The sequence below is a fragment of the Lotus japonicus genome, chromosome 5, assembly GCF_012489685.1.
Source record: "Lotus japonicus ecotype B-129 chromosome 5, LjGifu_v1.2".
Classification (NCBI taxonomy): domain Eukaryota; kingdom Viridiplantae; phylum Streptophyta; class Magnoliopsida; order Fabales; family Fabaceae; genus Lotus; species Lotus japonicus.
Window position 1 is genome coordinate 59,729,681 of NC_080045.1, and position 21,495 is coordinate 59,751,175.

At 35.7% G+C, this 21,495-nt stretch overlaps 1 long non-coding RNA gene and 1 pseudogene across 13 annotated transcripts; both read right to left on the reverse strand.

Moving 5' to 3' along the window:
- Positions 1-10,116: 10,116 nt before the first annotated feature.
- Positions 10,117-12,890, reverse strand: LOC130716678 (sucrose transport protein SUC8-like; annotated as a pseudogene).
- Positions 12,891-14,586: 1,696 nt separating this feature from the next.
- Positions 14,587-20,114, reverse strand: LOC130720561 (uncharacterized). Of its 13 annotated transcripts, none has more exons than XR_009013167.1 (7): positions 19,654-20,112; positions 17,052-18,640; positions 16,735-16,864; positions 16,058-16,082; positions 15,799-15,924; positions 15,290-15,367; positions 14,587-14,837 (listed from the first exon to the last, which is right to left on the reverse strand). It is a non-coding gene; the product is annotated as an uncharacterized LOC130720561 (long non-coding RNA). The 13 variants fall into 13 exon arrangements; XR_009013165.1 differs by having other exon boundaries at positions 16,689-16,864; XR_009013166.1 differs by having other exon boundaries at positions 16,682-16,864.
- Positions 20,115-21,495: the final 1,381 nt, after the last annotated feature.

The following is a 21,495-nucleotide window of genomic DNA, read 5'->3' on the forward strand; positions in this document are numbered from 1 at the left end:
AATGAAATAGTAACTCAAAAAATATTTTACCTGAAAACAAAATCAAAGAAAGGCATAAAACCAAGAGATGATGTGAATAAATGTGCGTAGCCATTTTGATGGATTTGAACTTCTATTGTTTTTTATCGCAAGATGGGGAGGCTAATATGTCTTGCTCATGATATATAATGAATCATATATAAGATGACTTTTTATAGAGAAGGTGAAAATTAGATTTTTTAATAAATAAAATATTTTTATATATTTTTAAAATATATTATTTTTAATATATTATATTATAATATATTATATTATATAATATATTTAACAAACATATTATTTATTTGAATGTGTATTCAACAAACATATTATTCTGTATTGGAGTTAAGACAAAAGGCCCAAGAAGGGATTCCAAGCCAGGTCTACCATCAAAGCTGGTAACGATCAAACAACAAATGGGCCTTATCTTAAAAATAAAAAATCTACATTCTTATATGGATTAAGTATCATATTTGGTCACTATCTTTGTCTCACCGTCTGATCTATGTCCCTCGCCGGAAAATAAATTTATTGCATTTACTCTTCGTTTTTAAAATTTATTTGGAGCGGATCCTCGCCGGAGGGCGGAGCTCCGGCAAGTGATGATTTGGATCGCTGACTAGATTTAATAAGGTGACGTGGAATAAAAAAACTAAAAAAAAAATTAGAAGTTAGAAATTTTAATTTAATTAACAAAAATAAAACTAATTAACAAATATAACCTTAAATCAATTAACAAGGATTCATGCTCAACTTGTATTTCCATAAATTACAAGTTGTCTTCATCCAGAAATTACATCCCTAAATCAATTAACAAGAAATTTTAAGATGCAAAATCAAACATGAAATCGAAACCCAGAATCTGCTTATGACATCCCAACCCTGCAACTTCTCTGTAATTACAAATAGCGTGCAATACCCATCACCTAACCAACATTTCAGCCTTCAATAGCACAACGTTGCCAACAACAAAAACATTGCCAAACACTCGCACGCACCAATCATACCAGTAGCGAATTATACAATCACCACAGCCTCCCAAACCTTCCCCATCATTGCTTACCAAAAAAACTGAACTGTAACAAAAAAAAACCCTTCATTATCTTCACCATCCACTCCATTAGTCCATCTTCATCATCTTCATCATTCTAGCCCAGAAAAATGCAACTCCAGAATTCATGTTCCTTGTCTTGAGCTTCTTCTCCTTCTTTGATCTCTTAGACCTGTAGCCTCACCCTCAACCTCACCCACCTGCAATCTCACTCTCACAGCCTCACCCACCTGCAACCTCACCCTCACGGCCACACCCAACCTCACCTTCTTTAATTACATATACTGATATACATTCTTCTGATGAATAACTTCACACTTAAGGTAATAAATTAAAAATCTAAGTATTGGTAATCGGTAGATACTCATAGCAATAAGAATTTGGAAAATGTGGATATATGCAGGCTAAGTTAGAATGTTTGCCTCTGCACTACTACCTCTTTAGCTTGAGTTATTCTCCTGATTAAGATGGGCTTGCATAATTAATTGGCGACAAAATTGTTGGCACATATCAATTGCCATAACTAAGAACTTCGAAACAAAATAGAAATCCAATACTGTATGTTTAGAAATGAAATAGATTTCTACATGTATTATTAAAGGATTAACCTTCCATAGTTCCATGCATGCTTGCTTCACCACTCCATTCCTCTGACTCTGAGCACCCAAAATGTACTACCAAATATTTACATAAATACAGAGCTGAGTCATGCTTCAACATGGTTATGTACAACCACAACAAACTCTACCAGTTTAGGGAGGACTGATTGTGAGGTATTCCTAGTAATTGGACGTACGGGGTGAGAAGGGAGAATTGCAAGGCACACCCGAACTGCATGCCGGCAGCGACGGAGGCTACCGCGATGATCTTCCGAGACTGACGAGCAAGACGTGGCCGACGAGACCGATGGTGAAGATCGGGTTCAAGGAAAAGCAGAAAAGGATTGGGAAGGCTTTTCATTTTGGATTTGTGAGATACTCATCTCTAGATGTAGCCTCGATGGCAATCAATCTATTCAACGGAGTGTTATTGGGGGGGGGGGGTCGATTCTTTCTGTTGCTCTTGCGAAGTTTCCAAGAGTGGGGTGTGGTGAACAGAGTGTGGACGCGGCAGCTGCTACAGGGTCGTTGAATCGGGTTGGGTCGATGCGGTTCGACGAGATAGGAGCCTTGAAGGAGCGACCGGAAGGGGCCTTCTTCGCTGATGAGGCTTTGATGATTTCAAGTCTGACTCGTTTTTCCCCTGCTCATGCTTGGCCAGCGCCGCTGCTATTCCCGGAGATAGCCTCCTCTTGCCGTGGAGATGGGTTTGCGATGTCTGGTGGTGTGAAAAGAAACCCCACTGAGGTTTTGTTTCCCGAACTGCTTGCGGACCTTGCTGGGTCTGCGTCTGGTGATTGCTTGAGTTCGGTAGCCTCGGAGGTGGAAGTTTTGACGGAACGACGGCGAAGAGGTCGACCTAGAAAGACCCATGTTCTAGGGAGGCAGCTACGTACAAAATGGAGTTCCGAGCGATGAGATCGCCAATATCCCAAGGACTGAGGTCTCGCTGGTTCAAAGCACTTCTTTGATTCTCCCTGAAACCCGAGGTTACGAGGGTGCACTAACAAGAGCTCGCAAGGACTACTTTTTTGTCAAGCAACTTGGAGTTGTCCCTATTGGTTATGATGAGGAAGCAATCCTTGGTCTCGCTAATCACTTCGTGGCTAACCATCCGCGACTTTACAGAGATTCCTAGTGAGGCTCTATTTGGTCCTGCCTCTTGAAGGGTTTGGTTTTGGTGTTTCTGGTTGTTTTTGTGCTGGCTGTGTAGGTTTTTTTAGTGTTTTCTTGGCTGTTAGGGTTTTCTTTGGCGAAGTTTTGGCAGGGGTTTTTAGTTGGTAGGGTGTTCTTTTTGGAATGGGTCTTTGATTTTTCTTTTTTCTTTTGTCGCTTTGCGGCGTGTAGCGGTTTTTTCCCCTTGAGAGGTGCTACTCTCATTTTGATCTTCATATATATATATATATATATATATATATATATATATATATATATATATATATATATATATATATATATCCTTTATGTTTCAAAAAAAAAGAACAATTGCTCACTTTAATGCACTTCAAGGAAAGAATCTTAAACCATGAAATTTCATAAGGCATTACAGCTCATGCTTATTTTCATAGTTCCCACTTTGCCCTCACTAACTTTAAGAAAGACTAAAATGGAAATAAATTGTAAATAAGGATTAAAAGTGCAAATAAAGACTCTAAAAATGACTAAAATGAAAATGATGATGGTAAAACATAAAAAGACTCAATGGATACTAAATATAGTAAACAAGACTCAAAAAAATAAACCGAAAGTGAAATAGACCATATAGTCCTTTGTCATCAATGACTATCAATTATAGAATCTTATTTATAACAAAATTTGAAATTATTAAGATTAGTCAATGGTGTGATATTATTTGTTAATAAAAATTTTAGTAAAATTATTATGTTAAATGTGAAATGATATTTTGGACCAAATATTATATACTTTTTACTATTTAAATATTATATTTCACATATTTATTAGGTCAAATCAGTTATGTACAAACTTGAATTTTCAGTTATGATATTATTATTTATTATACGTGATTGTACTCACTTGATTGATTATTATATATAATAAATTGTCAACAAATAATTAAAATAAAGAGGCTAAAATTTATTTGAGAAGTAATTAATAATAATAATAAGTAATGAATTTATTAAATATATTTATAATTAATAATTACTATTGCCAAAAATAATATTTATCTAAAAATTATCATTTTTCTATTACAATATATACTATAAAAAATAATATAATATTAGTAAAATATGTAATTAATATGTCAAATAAGCTTCTATGATAACCCAGTCTTATCTTACTGTTTAATATTTTACTATAATAATTTAACGTGATAAATATATTATATAATATATTATAATATAATATATTATAATATAATATATTAAAATATAATATATTAAAATATATTATAATATAATATATTATAATATATTAAAATATAATATATTAAAATATAATATATTAAAATATAATATATTATAATATTTTATTTATTAAAAAAATATAATTTTCTGAACAAAATTGATTTATTGATGACAGAAGTCAATTGCTTGGAAATAAGACACATTGTTAGAGAAGGCAACTCAGAAGCTGATTTGCTAGCAAATATGGGATGTGAAGCTACTACCCCCATATGGGTACTGCTTGAGGATAGGAGCACGGATGTGTTACCAGTTGGGTGAGATGTCTGCTGATAAGGTTTACCAGCAAAATGTCATAAAATGGCAGGAGAATTCTACCTGGTACCCCGCATGTTCATGACTTTTGAAAAGCACTTCCTGTTTCCTGGTCCATTGTCACGACAAAGGAAAAGGTATATCATGAAAATGATCCTATTTCAAAAGAGACGCATATAGAGCTTGTTGCATGTTGAACGTGCATATGGAGCTGGTGGGGAAGGTTCGGCTGTAATGCACTGGAACAGGATTATTATAGATAGATTGGTAATTTAAGTGGTATTTTCATTCGTAATTCAATGGTGTTGGAGAGAGTAGCTCTCATTCCTGTACTGTAACTGGCACTTTGTTTGTGCTCTGTAATTTGGTCTATGACCTCTTTAATCATAATATCATTTGATTTTTCAAAAAAAAAAAAAATCTAATTTTCACCTTCTCTATAAAAAGTCATCTTATATATAATCCATTATATATCATGAGCAAGACATATTAGCATCCCCATCTTGCGATAATCAAAATGGCTACGCACATTTATTCACATCATCTCTTGGTTTTATGCCTTTCTTTGATTTTGTTTTCAGGTAAAATATTTTTTGAGTTACTATTTCATTGTTATAAAAAGATTACGAAGTAAAAGTTGAATATGATATACTCTTTTAACGAAATTGTCTATTGATTAAAAAACAAAAATGTGTGTTGTTAGATAACAAGGATTCAATAAAAATTACTTTGAAGAATTTTTTATGTTTATAAATTTTAGTTGTGGAAGTCACCTTACTATTCATGAGATAAATGGAAATTTATAATGTAATGAATTCATACTCGAGAGAAACACACACGCTGAATCTCTTGTTGTCAATTTTTTTAATTAACTTTATCCTTGTTTCAGGACTAGTCATGAGTTATGAGAATTCTGTGTCTGATAGCGATTGCTTTAATTTCTAGCCTGGAACATGCACCGAGTTTTGCCACTCCAAAGGCTACTCGCGAGGCTATCCAGAGATGACATTTAAGACTGTGTATTGTTGTTGTGAAAAGTAATGAGATCTTACTTATGTAACCTACTTGAGGAGGGTGTTCTCAATGTTTAGTGAATTTCAATAAAATCTCTCTCTAAGAAAAAGTAAAGAGATCTTAAGTATCTATGAGCTAAAATATATAAAATATACACATAAACTTAATTAAATTGAGAAATTTTAGTTTTGTTATAATATATTGTAATTTTACATCCACCAACAAATTAGGTGGTGAACGGATCCTCCCCGAAGCCCGTGGTGCTGTTTGTGCTTTGACGAGAGCTCGAAGAGATTTTTTAATTGCCAAACAGGTTGGAGTCGTCCCCATTGGTTCTGAGGAGGAAGTCATTCAAAGCTTTGCAGAGCACCTCATTGCCCATCATCCTAGGCTTTATGGAGTTCCTTAGAGGGGTTGTTTGTTTTGAGGTGGCTCGCTTTTGGCCAGTCTTTTGGGGGAGTTTGTTTTAGTTTTCTGGTTGGGTCTCTTTTTAGGTGCTTTCTGTAGGTCTTTTTAGGTTTTTTCTCTCTTGTTGTCTTGGGTGTTTTGCCTTTGGGTTTTGGCCGGGCTCGGTGGTCCTTGGAGGTGCTTATGGGTGTTTTTGGTTTTCTTTTTGTTGATGCCGAGCTCGTTTATTCTGTAATCTCTGCCTGAGAGTTTTGCTCTCAAGCCTTTTGCTAATATACTTTTAGCTTTCTAAAAAAAATTATATCTTAATCAGCACGAAAAATATAAAAATTTGATATTATGCTTGAGAATATATATCCATCACTTTTGCTGAGCTTCAAATTGTCTATATAATTTAAAGATTTCTAGAAAGATATATCACGAAACTAACCATAAAATATTAAATGAGAGCAAATAATTCCTATGTTTTTATGATTATATATGTCAATCAACCAGGTGTCTCAAAAGCTTAAGCTATTGGGTAAAGGAGAGAAGAATGGTTTCATATTATTATTACAAAAATTATTATCTTTTCTTCCTTCTTCAGCTCTCAATTGCTCATCACTTTAATGCACTTCAAGGAAAGAATCTTAAACCATGAAATTTCAGAATGCATTTCAGCTCATACTTATTTTTATAATTTTCACTTTGCCCTCACTAGCTCTAAGAAAGACTGAAATGGAAATAAATTGTAAATCTGATTTTTTCCACTTCCTTCTTGTTTACGAACCTGAAAACTTGGCTTTGCAAAATTGAAGAAAGTTACAAGCTTTGAAGGCTTTTTGTGATGAGTGTGGGATTAGAGGAAAATATTGGGTTGATTATATAGATAAGGAAGAGGAAGATGAATTGTGGGTGTGTAATTGTACTAAGGGTGGTTAACGAATGGTGTGGAAGGAAATAGAGCAACACAATTGTTGTTCATGACGAAGTAAAAGAGTGATTAGTTTCGACTGGTCAATCTAATCTAATTAAATTGGAATTTGTTTATTAATTAAGTTTTAATGTAAATTAATAAATTTGGGATAAAAAAAATTAAAATTACAGGTGATCACCGGTAAAACAAAGGTCTCCAAAGTTGGAGCCCGAAAATCGGGCTCCATATTAGCGGGATCCATAGAAAAAGTATATAATATTTGATTCAAAATATCATTCCGCTTTTAACATAATAATTTTATCAAAATTGTTATTAACAAATAATATCATACCATTAAATAATCTAAATAATTTCAAAATTAGTTATAAATAATATTGTTATTAAAAAATAATATCATACCAAATTACCAAATTTTTTATTAACAAATAATATCATACAAATTTGTTTTAACAAATAATATCAAACAAACACCCAAGAGAAAAGAAAAGTGCAAAGATCCTAACAAATAGAAGGAAAATTTTATTTAAGTTTTGCTGTCAACCCTCGAATGACATCTTCATCACTACCCGGAAAAGTCATGCCTACGAACTTTGCCATAAACCAAGCCTTCGTTACACGCGTGAAATACGAGCCGAAAGGAAAGGGGACAAGACGACTGTGGCGCAGCAGCGAGATCCACGCTCCTCCAATTACGAGGTGAATCCGTCGGCAGAGGGACATATGTCGAATCCTCTTGGACAGCTTTCTTAGGCCTACCTCTAGGCCTATGAGGAGAACCCATCGAGCCACTCTTCACCTTTGAATAAAGTTGATTTAGAGGGGGGAATAGATATAGAAGTAGAGTACAAAATATGTTTCAGCCTTGTTTGGCTTAGAATTCTTGTTTTTTCCCATCAGTAAATTATTATATTTTTTATTTCTCTATATTTTTTATTTTAATTAGTATAGGTTTTTTTGGGACAACAACTACAATTAGTGTAGAATTTTGTTTTTGGTCAGAAGAATTTTGTTTTTGGGACAACACATTTCAAGATTTTTTTTCTTTCTCAAAAGCCCTCAATAATGTCCAGATTTGGAAGCAATCTCATCTTATTTAACTTTTCTCTATTCACTCGAACCATCAATTTTAATTATGAGAAGGATTGTTCCAACCGGTGGAGCTCTGGAACTGTAATTTTTTGAAGATTGGGAGAACTGTATAGCTAGCAGCTTAATTTCCTGGTATCAAGTGGAAAGACATGCAGAACAGTGCAAAACTCTTTCTAATCACGGATTGCATAAAGTGATAAAGCTGCAGGAGAATATGCTGAAATCATGCCATCTTATTTAACTTTTCTTACTTCAGTTTGGATACTTTAATGAGGGCTTTTTATTCCTTCTGGTTTGGATAGTTTAATTAGGTTTTTTAGAGTTTAAAATTATTTAGATTCTGGGCTTTTGCGAGCTTGCTGGGAGGGATGAGAGAGTGGCCATGGTGGTGGTAAGGAGATCGATCCAGAAAGGAGTGGATGTGGGATGGATTTTGATTAGGAAGATGAAGATTTCTATATAGGATGGATCTGAGGTGATGAAGGTTGCAGGTTGAGAAAGATGAAGATTTGGGGAAAAATCCAGATCAAGGACTAAATTGAAGCATTTCAAACTTTCTCAACGTTCCAACTCAACCTTTCGTTAACGTCTGTTTGTGTTTTTTAACGTCAAGGACTAAAGTGACGGATGTTTGACACTTTGGGGGACCGCGAGGTGAATAAAATTCATTCAGGGATGAATGTGAAGTCGGTTAACACTTTTGAGGACCAAAGTGACCATTTACCCGAAAAACATTCATCATCACCATCCTCTTGTCCACGTCACCACATTCTTTGGCTAGATATTTACTCTTTTGTGTTTTAACTCGGAGCTTAAAGCTGGACCCATAACTGATTCTTATTGAGAATGATTAATATGGCTTCTTAATTGTTATTTTTATTTTTAGCAGGATGATAGTTATGTTAAAATATTTCCTAAAGTCTCACATGGTTGGAGTGTGAGATACAACATCGAAGATACAGAAGCTGTGAAGGTTGCTGAGGAAGCCCATCAGGACTTGCTGGACTGGTTTGCTAAACATCTCATCAAGTGAGAAATCAATCCTGTTTTATGAATGTGAAGAAGAACTTCTATTGCCCCTTTTCTAATAAGAGAATGTTTGTCTGAGATTGTTCATAACTTTGCTTATCCAACTTCTGGGTCATATTTTCTAGGACTGTGGTAAATACATCTTCAGCTTCGCCTCGTATGTAAAATGATCTTCATAGTCCTGTTATCATGCTAGTCATATTGTGGTTGCTTGGTAACAGATATGTATCATTAAGAAAAGAAGCTATGCATAACTTTGATTACATGTTAGGGTCTGGTAATTAATTTGATTTACTGCAGCTTCTTTTTGTAGGAGATTCCATCTGTTTTAATTCTCCCAATCACTTTTCAACTATTTATTATGGAACAAAGTACTGAATCAACTGAGTTGCTTAATTTATCATTGTAGAGAAAATTGATGAGAGCACTTATTGTGTTACATGTAGTTTCAAAAATACAATTTCAATCTAGAAGAAATTTGCAGACAAAGAAGTGACAGTGTAACTAAGCCAACTAAGACCTCTAGTCATATTTCCACTAGCTAGGAAGTTTTCAGAAATCGTAATTAATAGCCCATTCTCATGCACATGACCATCAAAACTTGGTAGGACCAAAAACAAAATCTCTTAAAAAAAAAGGAATAGAAAGTTCACAACTGTAGGCTTGGATTTGATTATGATTACAATGGCCCACTTCGTAGGGTTTTGAGTCTACTCATACTTTACGTGGCGAGGGTCCCCAATGAAAATCCTTCATCAAGTGTGCTAGATGCTTAAGATTCATTAAGCATGTGTACAAAATCGCTGGTTGAAAGAAAAGAAGTAATATTGTACTATTGTATATATATTAAAGGATATGATTAGGAAATAACTAAATATTAAACAAGGTTAATTGGTGGGGGAAAAGCAAAATGAAAGTAGCTAAGTCATGTTTTACTTTTTTTATAGAATTAAGTTTGATATGCATGTGTCTATTGAAATTCATTTATTTTAACTAATGTTAAAAACTTTTGATTTAATGCTTTTTAAGTTTTCAAAGAACTATTGTCAAATTAGGTGGGAGCACCTCTCGAATACATTCAAAAATAAAGAAATCATGCATGCATGCACATACTTATCACTGATAATTTGAGTTCTAATATTTATAAAAGAAAGTACTTGTAAGTTCATGGTCTTTCATAGATATACCAGTAAAAACTTACCTATTATTTATCATAATTAAGATAAAACTATATCAGTATATCCTTATTTTTCTTCACAGTAGTTTTTATAAATGAGGTTAATTATAATGTATAGTTGCAGGAAAATGCGCGCAAATATCTAGTACAATTATTGGTTGTCTTCTAGAAAGAAAATATGTGAATCCGATTCCTTGGGTTGCGAAACAAATGGATGCAAAACTAGTTTAAGATGAACTTAAGAAAAGACAAGATAAGGAAGAATATCTTTCATCTACAGAGTTGCAAGTATATCTAAAACAACAGCCACTAATAAAAGCTCCCCCCCCGCCCCCCCGCTTAATGTCCTCCTCCGGCGGCAGCGTTGACCGAATCTGGCGGTGGAGATGGCAGTAGGACCAATGATAAAATCCCACTGGCTGCAGCCGCCACAGCACCTGCCACAAAAGCCGGCAAATTGCCACCTCCAAACTGCTCATTCCAATTTCCAATGACAAGATCAGACACCACCATCTATGCACATATAGTCATAATTAGCTAATAATAATCCACACTAATGAAGTTAATTATTACTTGGAAAATTTATAATGAAGTGAAGTTAATTCTAACCTGTGGCAATGGAAATATTTAGAACTCCTAGAGATAACCCTAAAACATTTGAACAAAAAATATGAGGTTATGCATTATTAATTGTTTAAGATGACCCTGAAATATTTGAAAAAAAAATGAGGTTATGCATTATACCTTGGCCTGCCCCAGTGGTGCTGGAGAATATAGATGCTAGAGCAAACGGTATACTGAAAGTAACCTTAACATACAAACCAAAAAAAAAAAGGTGTTAATTTTTCAGTACTATATTTCTAAATTTCTAAATTTACTATATCCATGAACAGATAAAAGCAAGAGGATACAAAGCCCCCCTCTATCAAAATTCAAAACAGAACTTACATAGAAAGGAAAAACAACAGTCATCTACTGATGCCATACTAAATAAGATAAAAAAACAAACTACAACCAAGACAGAAAATTTTTAACACAGGGCAGAGAACATATATCATACCCCGTGGTAATTATTCAAACTAAAGGGAGCAAAATGACAGCACCAAACAGCACGAGATATCAAAATAACTTAATATATTTATACTTTGTTTCAAAAAATATATTTATTATTAAGGAATTTTAATTTCTACCAATAAATTTACTTTTGAAACATTTTAGTTTATCTTTTTTATATTTCATGAACTAACAAAGACACATTGCCTATAAAAAAAAATGAATTAACAAAGACTGCCCGAAATATATTTGAAAGTGCAATAAATTGTTTACCGCCAGTGGGATGCCGAGGATGGTAAAGAGAATTAGCGTCCCGGCTTTGATGCCACCGTCCGGCTGGAGCAGCTGGCCACCGACGCCGTAATGACGCGACTCCTTCGCCAGCTTCGCCACCAAAACCGTCATTCCCAAACCCACTGCAAGCAGTAAGTTCGCGATCCCCCACAACCTCTTCACTCCGCCAACTCCCCGAGACAGCCGTTCCATCCCCAAGGATGTCGCACCGAGAACCACAGAGTTAAGCATCAGACCCAATGTTCCCCATTGCACCCCCTTGTAAAAAAATTTCTGGTCAACTTTTTCTCCACCGAACACCTCTCTCCCCACAAAATCGGTGTCGAATTGGAAAAATGGGAACCATGCCAGCCAATTCAAAGAAGTCACCAACAGCAGAATCCACATCGGTTTGTTCAGTGTGAGAAACGCACTGAACAACCCGCCAAAGCAACGCATCCCACCATCATCACCAGCTACCGTTTGCGTTTGCGCTTCCTCCTTCACGTATAACATGGCGGCGGTGGCAAGAGTCAACAGAAGCGTAACCGAAATGATGAAGCAACATTTAAGATTCGCGCATGATTCGTCACAGGCGACTGTTTTCGTGAATGGGAGAAACTGGCGGTAGAGGTGGCCGTTGGTCCCGGCGTACGCCGCCGACATTGCCAATTGCCATAAAGAACGAAAAGAGGGAGTTTGCCGTTCGTGTTTTGCGCTGGTCGCCGGCGGCGAGGTCGCTGAGGAAGGCCCGGAGAGGACCTTGGAGTACGTTATTCGCTACGTCGAATATCCAGAATCCGACCACGAAAACGGCTATGGCACGGGGACGGGTTCCGGTGAGGGGGTCGCCCAAGGCGTGGCCGATGTCGGCAGAGTAGCCGATGAGGAAGGCAGCGATGACGATGGCGAGTGCTCCGGCGGTGATGAATGGCCGGCGGCGGCCAAAGCGTGAAGTGCTGCGGTCACTGTGATAACCGACAATGGGCTGCACCAGGAGGCCAGAGATCGGGCCGCAGAGCCAGATGTAAGCGGCCCATTTGTGAGGGATGCCCAGTAGCTGGACATAGGGAGTGAGGAGGGAGAGCTGCAAGGCCCAGCCAAATTGGACCCCCGCAGCAATGGAGGCAACGGCGGCCATCTTGCGGGGAGGGCTTGGCTGAGTTGGCGCCGGTGGAGGTTGTGGTGCTTCCATGTCGAGAGAGGAAGGTTTGAGGTAGAGGAAGGTTTGAGGGCGAGGCTGTTGTGTTTGCGTTTGAGTTTTGTGCTGTGTTAGATGTTGGTGGTGGAGTGGTCGGTTTATAGAGTGGCTGAGTAAGGGAGAGTCGTAGAGAAGTGGTAGCTCATTTAAAACCCAAAGTTAATTTCACTTGCTTATGTATCCATTTGATAAAAAGACAAGGTCCGCCACTGGTAGTAACAAATCTTGAAAGCGGAAGGAAGGAAGGAAGAAGAAGAAAGAAACAGTTGAGAGTAAACGAAACTGAAAACTTGATTGTATTGAATGAAATGATACCAACTGATTCAATGAGAATCTACAAGCTTTGCTCTCAGCTATATACAGTGAAGGAGAACTCAAGTTGAGTTAACCAACCTATTTAGTTAGTTAACCCAAAGCCTAACCAACTCTTAACTAACCTATGGTTAAGCAAAACTAAACTCAACAACTATATTTACATTTTAACTAGCAATATCCATATCTATTAGGTAGAGAAGAGCATTCGACCTGGATAGAGTAATATTGCTCAAACTGTATAGAGTTCATTCGACCTGGATTATATGAACCATGTTAGTTTTAACTATGAAAATGCACTAAAGAAAGAACAGACTGTGTTTCCCAAAATGAACGTTTTATGATGGCAACGTTAGTGAACCACATTGCATGTTGCAGTAAAGGGGAAAGAGTTGAGTTCTGTGCTAACTCATGCATTGTTTGGAAGGACGTGCTTAAAATGAGAGAGAGTTCAAATTTTGGTGGGAGAGTGCTCACCAGTCACCACCACCTACATTTAGTAGAGGGAAAAGAAAAGAGCATAATTAGTGCGGGGCGGGGCCATCACTATATGTATATATTTTTTTCAAAATGAAGAAAAAGATGAGCGAGTTGGACCGGGATGAGATTAACTTATTTTTATGCCAATTTTCCAATTTTATCACTAGGTCACTATCCTACTTTTACAACATCGGTACTATCATCCTTGCAACTTTTAATTTTATGGCTTTATTTTTTTTTTTGAAAGAAGAAAAGTTATATATTAATAGATAAAGCCTTGGGAACACTCCCTCCCAAGTGAGAACAAAGTACAGTTAGAAAAAAACTAATTGACAAACTACAGCTACTGATCACGCAAGAAAATAAAAAGCAAACAAGGAAACTCTAAGCCCCACCAGCCGTGGTGATTTCGTACTCTATGGCTTTATGGCTTTATTTATTAGTTAGGTGAAAATCATACTCATCTGTTTTCAGTAACACTTTCTAGATCCAAAAGGATGAGTTAAATGTAAATGCAATGTTGACAACTAATCCTTTCTCCACCTAAATGATCTCATCTCATTTTCTCTATTAAAAACAGAAGTAACACTTTATCAATGTTTAAAATTTGTCCACAACCAGATATATCTATAAATTACATGTCAAACAACTGAATGGAAATTTTTTGCACAAGAGTACAACTAATCACTACAGAAGAAAGGCTTTTTGCCGGCAATAATTATTTCCTTTAGCGACAATAAAAATGGCCGCAATGGCTTTTACCGGCAAAACTACTTCGCCGGTGCATCGGTGGTCGGCAAAGGCTTTGCCGGCGCTTATACCGGGCGCGGTAAAGATGCAAAAAACGGCCGGCAAAAGCCGTCATCATTTAGCGGCCATATTTAGCGGCGTTTACTATTGCCGCTAAATTTCATCATTTGCATTGGCTTTGTAAAACAAATTGTGGCCGTTTTAAACCGCCAGAAATTGGTTTCATAGCTGCCAAAAAATAAAACTTGCAACTCAAATACCTACTTGCATTAAACCTACTAAAGCACTAATGCTCTTACCACTCAGTTCATTACTTTGTATAGTTTCAGAACTAGAGTAGAAGAAAATCATGGAAGTAGAAACACTAAAACTACTCTACAAATCAGATTTTAAACTTCATCATTTAAAAACACCAAACAAGCTAGGAAACATTAATGCCAAACAACTGTAAAGCATCACAGTTTTACAATTTAAAATAGTTTTTAGTTAGCTATATCACCATCAATAAGACACCTTATCATTTTAATTTCACCCCAAATTGCGGAAGGTTTAACTCTTAAATAGGTAGTATGCATCATAATGTCAGTCCATGAAGATGTCATACTCACAATTAATATCCATCATGATCATGTCATTATAAGTTTATAACATATGGAAACGGAATTAACAACAATCATTTTACAATAAATATGATACTGAAAACATCCCATTAGAGAAAGGATAGGATGAGCTGCAATGCTTTAACCAACGGAACTGCATTAAGTGTCCACTGCAAATTACTCCACTTCTCTAGCAAAACAATATCACAAAATAAAGCACTTATGAAACAAATAAAAAAATATTATCTCATATAAAAAAGCTTTCAATTAACTTAACATATTTTATCTAAAATTAATTCTCCATAAATACTGTGCATACTTCAGATTTAGGTAATGGAGTAAGAATCAAAGAAAGGAATATTTTCTCATTTTGTTGTGGAATCCACAAAGGCAGTGTAGAAGGTTACAACTTGTGTTATAAGTAAAATTACCCTTTTGCTTTTACAACAGAGTGAACAGACATGTAATTTTACATGATAAAAAGCTGAAAGAAATCCATGGGGCAAGTACATTCAACAACTTAGATATGTGGATCAGGAAATGAAAGTAATAAAATGAAAAATAAGAAAATTATAGAATTGTAAAACAAAGTTCAAACCGAGCTTACTTTTTTATATAGGTCCATAAGTTTAGACAACTAACCTGCAACCAATACAAGAGAATCACCCTACAAGACCACAAGTATGCAGTGGCCTCATCATAGCCTTTATCATTAAGGACCTACATAACAAGAGTATGTAGTTAGAACTTAGAAGAGTGACTAGAAAATATATGATGTAGTATAACAGGGCCCTCACAAACTTGCAGCCAACCACAAATTTTCCCCCTAAAAGTATCCTGCCAAAGTTAAAGGTTTTACTTGCAGCCAACCACATAGCAGTTATAATTAGGAGAACAATTAGTGGTAGGAAAGCGGTTACATTAGCATTTTTATCTTGCCAACAGCCTCCATTTCTTTCATGAAACTCGTTAGTCTTAATATCTGTTAAAGTCAGTATGTAAAGTTCAGTATCTTTCATGAAACTCGTTAGTCTTAATATCTGTTAAAGTCAGTATGTAAAGTTCAGTATACCACTCTTAAAAAAGATTTTTAGAACTCAAAGACTGTATCAAAAGTGTAGTTCATTTAATTGAGTATGAAGCACACATACCTCCACTTAAATAAACTGGAGGTTCAACACTTTACTTAAATCCAGCACATACAGCCTTTGCAAGGGGGTAAGTACTGTCTTGATGCTCAGTTGCATATTTATAGAAGTCCTTAGCCATCTTTCTTACTGAAGTACATAAACATAAAACATCAATTATCAGCCCTGAGGCACAAACCAAATTAATAGCATAGGAAAAAGTCAAAAAGCAAAGTCACATATCTTCATCTGCTAAGAACTAACAGCAACGATACTTCCATACCGTGAACAAAATGCCGCTGAAAATGCTATAAACATCACCATGGTTAAACTTGAGCAAACAAAAAACTCTCTCAACTTATTAAATGTCAATCACCAGATAATAAATGCAATGGACTGATTACACTAATAGACCTTAGTCGTCTTTGTAGAAGTGTATAACTTTTGTAGTTGCTGGTGACATTCAATTTCAAATTCATCAATCAAGAATTGTTTATTGCTAAGTTGACCCAACTGTCTAAGTATAACATGCAAAAGAACATAATCATGGCAAGAGACAAAAATTCAAGAAACTGAAACTATGAAACAACTATAAATATACAGGAGCAATTTTAACCTAAATGGTAAACATACTAGCATAGAAAGCACCCCCCCAATTGCAAGAAATCCACAGAAAGAAGGGTTCCATCTGAGAGAAGTTGAAGGTAGGGAATCAGAAGAATAGGAATAATCATCAATGAAAATTGAAAAGACTTGCTCCATTTTTTTTTTTGATAAGCAGTTAGAAATATATTGAATAGAAGTACAAGGGGTACTTCAACCCAATACAAAAAGAGAGGAGAAAAGATAGCGAAAAAGCAAAAACAAGAGCAACACAAAGATCCTACTAATGCCGAGACTACCCCACCTAATACCTCTTTGAAAAAAGACTTAACAAAATAAGCCTCGTTAAAACCTTACTAGGATAAAACCCCCTTGGGAAAACCTAGTAAGGAAAAGACTTGCTCCATAAGCTTCACTTCATGTGGTTTAGAACTCCCTTCTTCACATAATCCATCACTTGCTGCATCCTCTCATAAGCATCATGTTCCTATTCAGATTTCAAGCTCAAATTAACCAAAACAAAAATCCTTAAAATCGCAAATACACCAAACTGTGCAGAAAATTCAAATCGATGAAACAGTGACTGCAACCTTATTCAAACAGAATGCAATTTGAAAGGTAAATTATAGATTATAGATCAAAGAGAAAAAGAAAGTGTAGAAATGGAAACTTACCATTGGAGATCTTGAAAGATCTGGAGCAAACAAAGATCCAGAGAGTGAGCACGAGTGAACGAGAACCTAGAACGCGAATCAAGCAACTGAACGAGAATGGAGAGCTAAGTATGCGAATTGGCTCTGTTCCAATTGGCTTCGCCATCTGCTTCTTCTGAACCTCAACGTATGAAAGTAAGGGCGAGGAAGAGGGAAACAGAGACTTTCCGGTGAAACTTTTGTCACTACAAGATTGTCGCTAAATGTAATTTTTGTTGTAGTGAATAATGAGAAACTTGTATTGGCTATTTGGCTGCTCAGTGAAATGCACTGACTCTCCATATAGTTTGTAAATCATTCTTCTTCTTCTTCTTCCATTTTCTTCCAACTACTCTAAGTAGCTTTTTACTAACCCTTGCAAACCTTAGCTCTTCTTGTGGTGAAATAACATACGCTTGGACCTAAGAAGAATAAGATAATCTTTAAGACAAATAACTTTGGTTATTACAGCTATAATAAATCAAGAAGTCCAGACATCTCAACCATTTCTATAATTCAACACAACTGATTCAACAAATTCAAAACAAAGAAAACCACCCCCAGTTATCAGAACTACTCACACTTTAGACAGTAGGAAACCAACCCAACAAAAACATATTTATAGTAGGTTACATGCAACATTTTCCCAATTACTTTTTACTATGGCTTATATGCTCCCTTTGATAAGATGTTTTGTAGTCCAAAACATGTTAGTTCCACACCTACCTCTCAATAATAACCTTGTGCAGATTATCAATTGACTTTTTTTTGCATGTGCCTAGAGTTACTAACCTCTCATATCTCAATAATGAACTTCTAAATACGAAGCCAAACTTTCAATAAACTAATGCCAATAAGGTATAAAATAAGAATAAGAAGATATATATTGGAAAAAGGACATTGGGGCAATGCTGATACCTAATAAAACTAATGGGTCAAGGCCGAAATATACTCTTGCAACAAAACTCTGCTAAGAGAGCTATATGATCTGAGGACCATTCAAGAGAATGAAGAGCTGTATCTTTCCTCAAACTCTCCTCATCCAATAACTCCAATATGACTTCACAACCAACGAATCAGTTGAAACAAAAAAGAAAAGAAAAGGAACGACAGTTAAGTTAAATTTAGCGAACGATGAAACATTGCAAGATAGCTCACCTGTGTAAAGTAAAGAGTGTCCATAAAATCTCTACTGACATTTGTAAATAGAGGTTCATTTGTTGTGTTGTCAAGTCTTGACTTATGATGCTCAAATAAAGAGAATAGTGGAATATAAATATATAATGTCGTGATTAAATGATCAATATCAGTTATAAAAACAAACTATTGTTCTACACTCGGGTAGCTATTCTAAATATTTGTCAACAGACTATAAGAAACCCAGAAATCTAAAGGTGACTTATCAAAAGACAACACATAGACCATGCTACCACAAAATTGTAGTCATGTAAGTTAGGGAGCCAAACCATCAAGTCAAGATTCACCAAATCATCAAGTTTAAATTCAAACACTTAATATTATGGCAGGGATGCATCATGCTGAGGCACTTGTGGACCTTTGAAGCCCCATACCTGAAGGGAAAAATAAACAAACAATCTCAGAAATGGGAAACAAAAGCTTTAATAATTAAATTCAATTATGCTCTTAAAACTCATGATATAAACTTATTGTGCAATTCCCCCCTGCCCACCTTATTGGTACTTAAGGGTTCAGGCTCATGCATGATCTTTAAAACCACATTTGGACTGCACTAAGTTTCTAATGAAAGAGGTAGACAAAAACATAATCTAAAACGTAGTTTAGAGTTAAAACATATACTTTTGAATAGAAATGACTAACATGTCACAAAAACACTATCTAATTAATCTATTAATCCTAGTTTTGTATTTATTGAAACATGACACCACAAAAAGAAATTAATCAAACAAACTATGTGACTGTTTTAAGTTCTATTTATCAAATTGTTGTTATAATCTAGAGATTGTACACAGTTGTTCTCAATCATTTCTTCTTTCCTCTAATTTAGATCTCAACTTTGATTTCTAAAAATTTAAAGGGACTGGCATAAGGTAGTTGTTATTCAGGATTTAAATAACTAAAGTAACATGAAAATCGCTGTCACTTGTGAGTGGAATGACATGATCGTTTTATTGCTATGCGACACACCAGAAAACCTGAGACCAACACATAATAAACAAACATAGGGCAGAAACATAGTGAATGAAATTAGAACCACCCCTTACCCCTTCCAAAGTCAACCAATAAGTGACATCTCATCAGTTTAGGTATTTTAAACTATCTGTATTAAGAAGTTGCTTCAATAACTCATTTAATGAGTGCAATAGTGAAGGCATTCCCACTTAATCTGCATAAAGCAATGCAATGCCTATTTGAAAAGGTTATGAAAACATGAGTTAAAGTGTTTTAGACTTAACGCACAAAAGAAACTCAGATACCAGCACAATATTTTTTTTGCAATAAATAGTGAAAAGGAAAACTTGGAACAATCAATAGCTTTAAATAATTCTGCATAACACAAATGCATATTGAAAGTAATGAAAAGATAAAGGAAATAAAGAATTACCCTTGCGGTGCTCTAATTTTGTGAGGGTTGCTTCTGATGGAGCAGGGATTTTTCTTTCAGCTACAAAAAAAGACATTACAGCTGTGCCAATGACGCAAATTGTAGGTCTGAGATCAAAGCTTCACCCCAACTCTCTAATCTGTTAGGGTGATGATGTATTTTCATTTGGGTTTGGTTGTTGCAGCACCAGGCATGATGATGATGTGGTCGTGTTGCAGAGCCTGGTAGAGACAGGGGAGGGGAGTTGGGTTTGGCACCCCACCTATGGGGCTTGGCACCCCACTTTATCAAATACGGAATTTAAAATTCCGTATTCTCCCTATTGAATACGGAACTTAAAATTCCGTACTGTATTTAAGCATGCGTGTCACATTTTCAACCACTCATTATATACTAAAACAGATACGGAATTTTATTTTCCGTATTGATACGGAACTTTAAATTCCGTATTTAATAAAGTGGGGTGCAAAGCCTAAGGGGTGAGGCACCAAACTCAATTCCCTAGAGACAGTGAGGCTGTGGTTGGGGCATTTGGGTATTTTAGTCATTTCAATAAATTTGTATTTTAACATCTGGTTATTGTTTAAAAAAGTAAAACATATTTTCTTTCACTGTGATTCTCTTTTTAAAGAAACGAGACCATAATTTGGACACCGGCCCAAAAAATGCTAATTAGGGTAATAAAAAAAAGGCTTAATTCCACTTGAGCCCCTGATGTTTTCAAAATGTGCGATTGACACCCCCCGTGTTTAAAATGTGCGGTCATGGCCCCTAACGTTACAGAAACGTTAACTTTGGACCCTTCCGTCCACTTCCGTTAGTTGACCAAACGGAAATGCTGACGAGGCACCCTTTAATTAATAAAAAAATTCATTTTCTAATTAAAAATACATAATAATTAAATTTAATTAATCAAAAATAAAAGACTTAATTCCACTTTGAAACTTTTTCCAGAATTCATATCATAATCTTTGTCCAGAACTCATTATCATCATTTTTTTCAGCATTCATCACATCATCATTTCCAGAATTATTTTTTTGTTTTCCAAATCATGAAGCTTTGAAACCACCATCTCCTGAAGCTTTGAAACCACCATCTCCTACTCCTTCATCTTCATCATGAAGCTTTTCCAGAATATAATTTTTCTCTTCCAATTCTTTTTGAAGATTATCAAAATCATCTGATTTTTTATAATTTGATTATTTTTAGTTTACATCAAGAAAGTTATGGCTTCAAAATACATTTATATCTGCATCTCTATCATCATAAATTTATATAATCCGCGTTGCAAAGGCCACATAGCTGCAAGTAATTACAAAAACTGAGATCTGTCATATGTGTCATCTTAGTTTCAACCCCTGGTATGACCTTTTCTTCATGTTGAGATGTCCCTGCTCTTGGCTTTCAATGGCCTCAGCACTCAAGAATGCATTATCTGCTTTCTTGGGTCTAAATCACTCTTCTAATATACCATTAAGATGAAGGAGATTTCAACTTCTATTCCAAAAACATTATCTATACTCAGTCCAAAGATAGATTGCCAGTTCGAATGTCTCGCTGCTGACGGCTAATCCTCCTACCCAGTCGAGACGGGGATGAGTTCCAGTTATCTGGTTTTCCACTGAATGCATATGATTCAAGTTTCGGCTGAAACCATTTTCTCTTCCAAATTAACACAGCAAATCAATACCCCAATCCAACCAGAACCACCCCAATCCCGAACCCCATCGCTTCGATCTGTGAACCCAGATCCAGAGCCACCCACCCACACTCAGCAAACCCGACAATCCATAAGCCCTCACCCACACCCAGTGAACCAATTGACCAAAACAGGAGAAAGA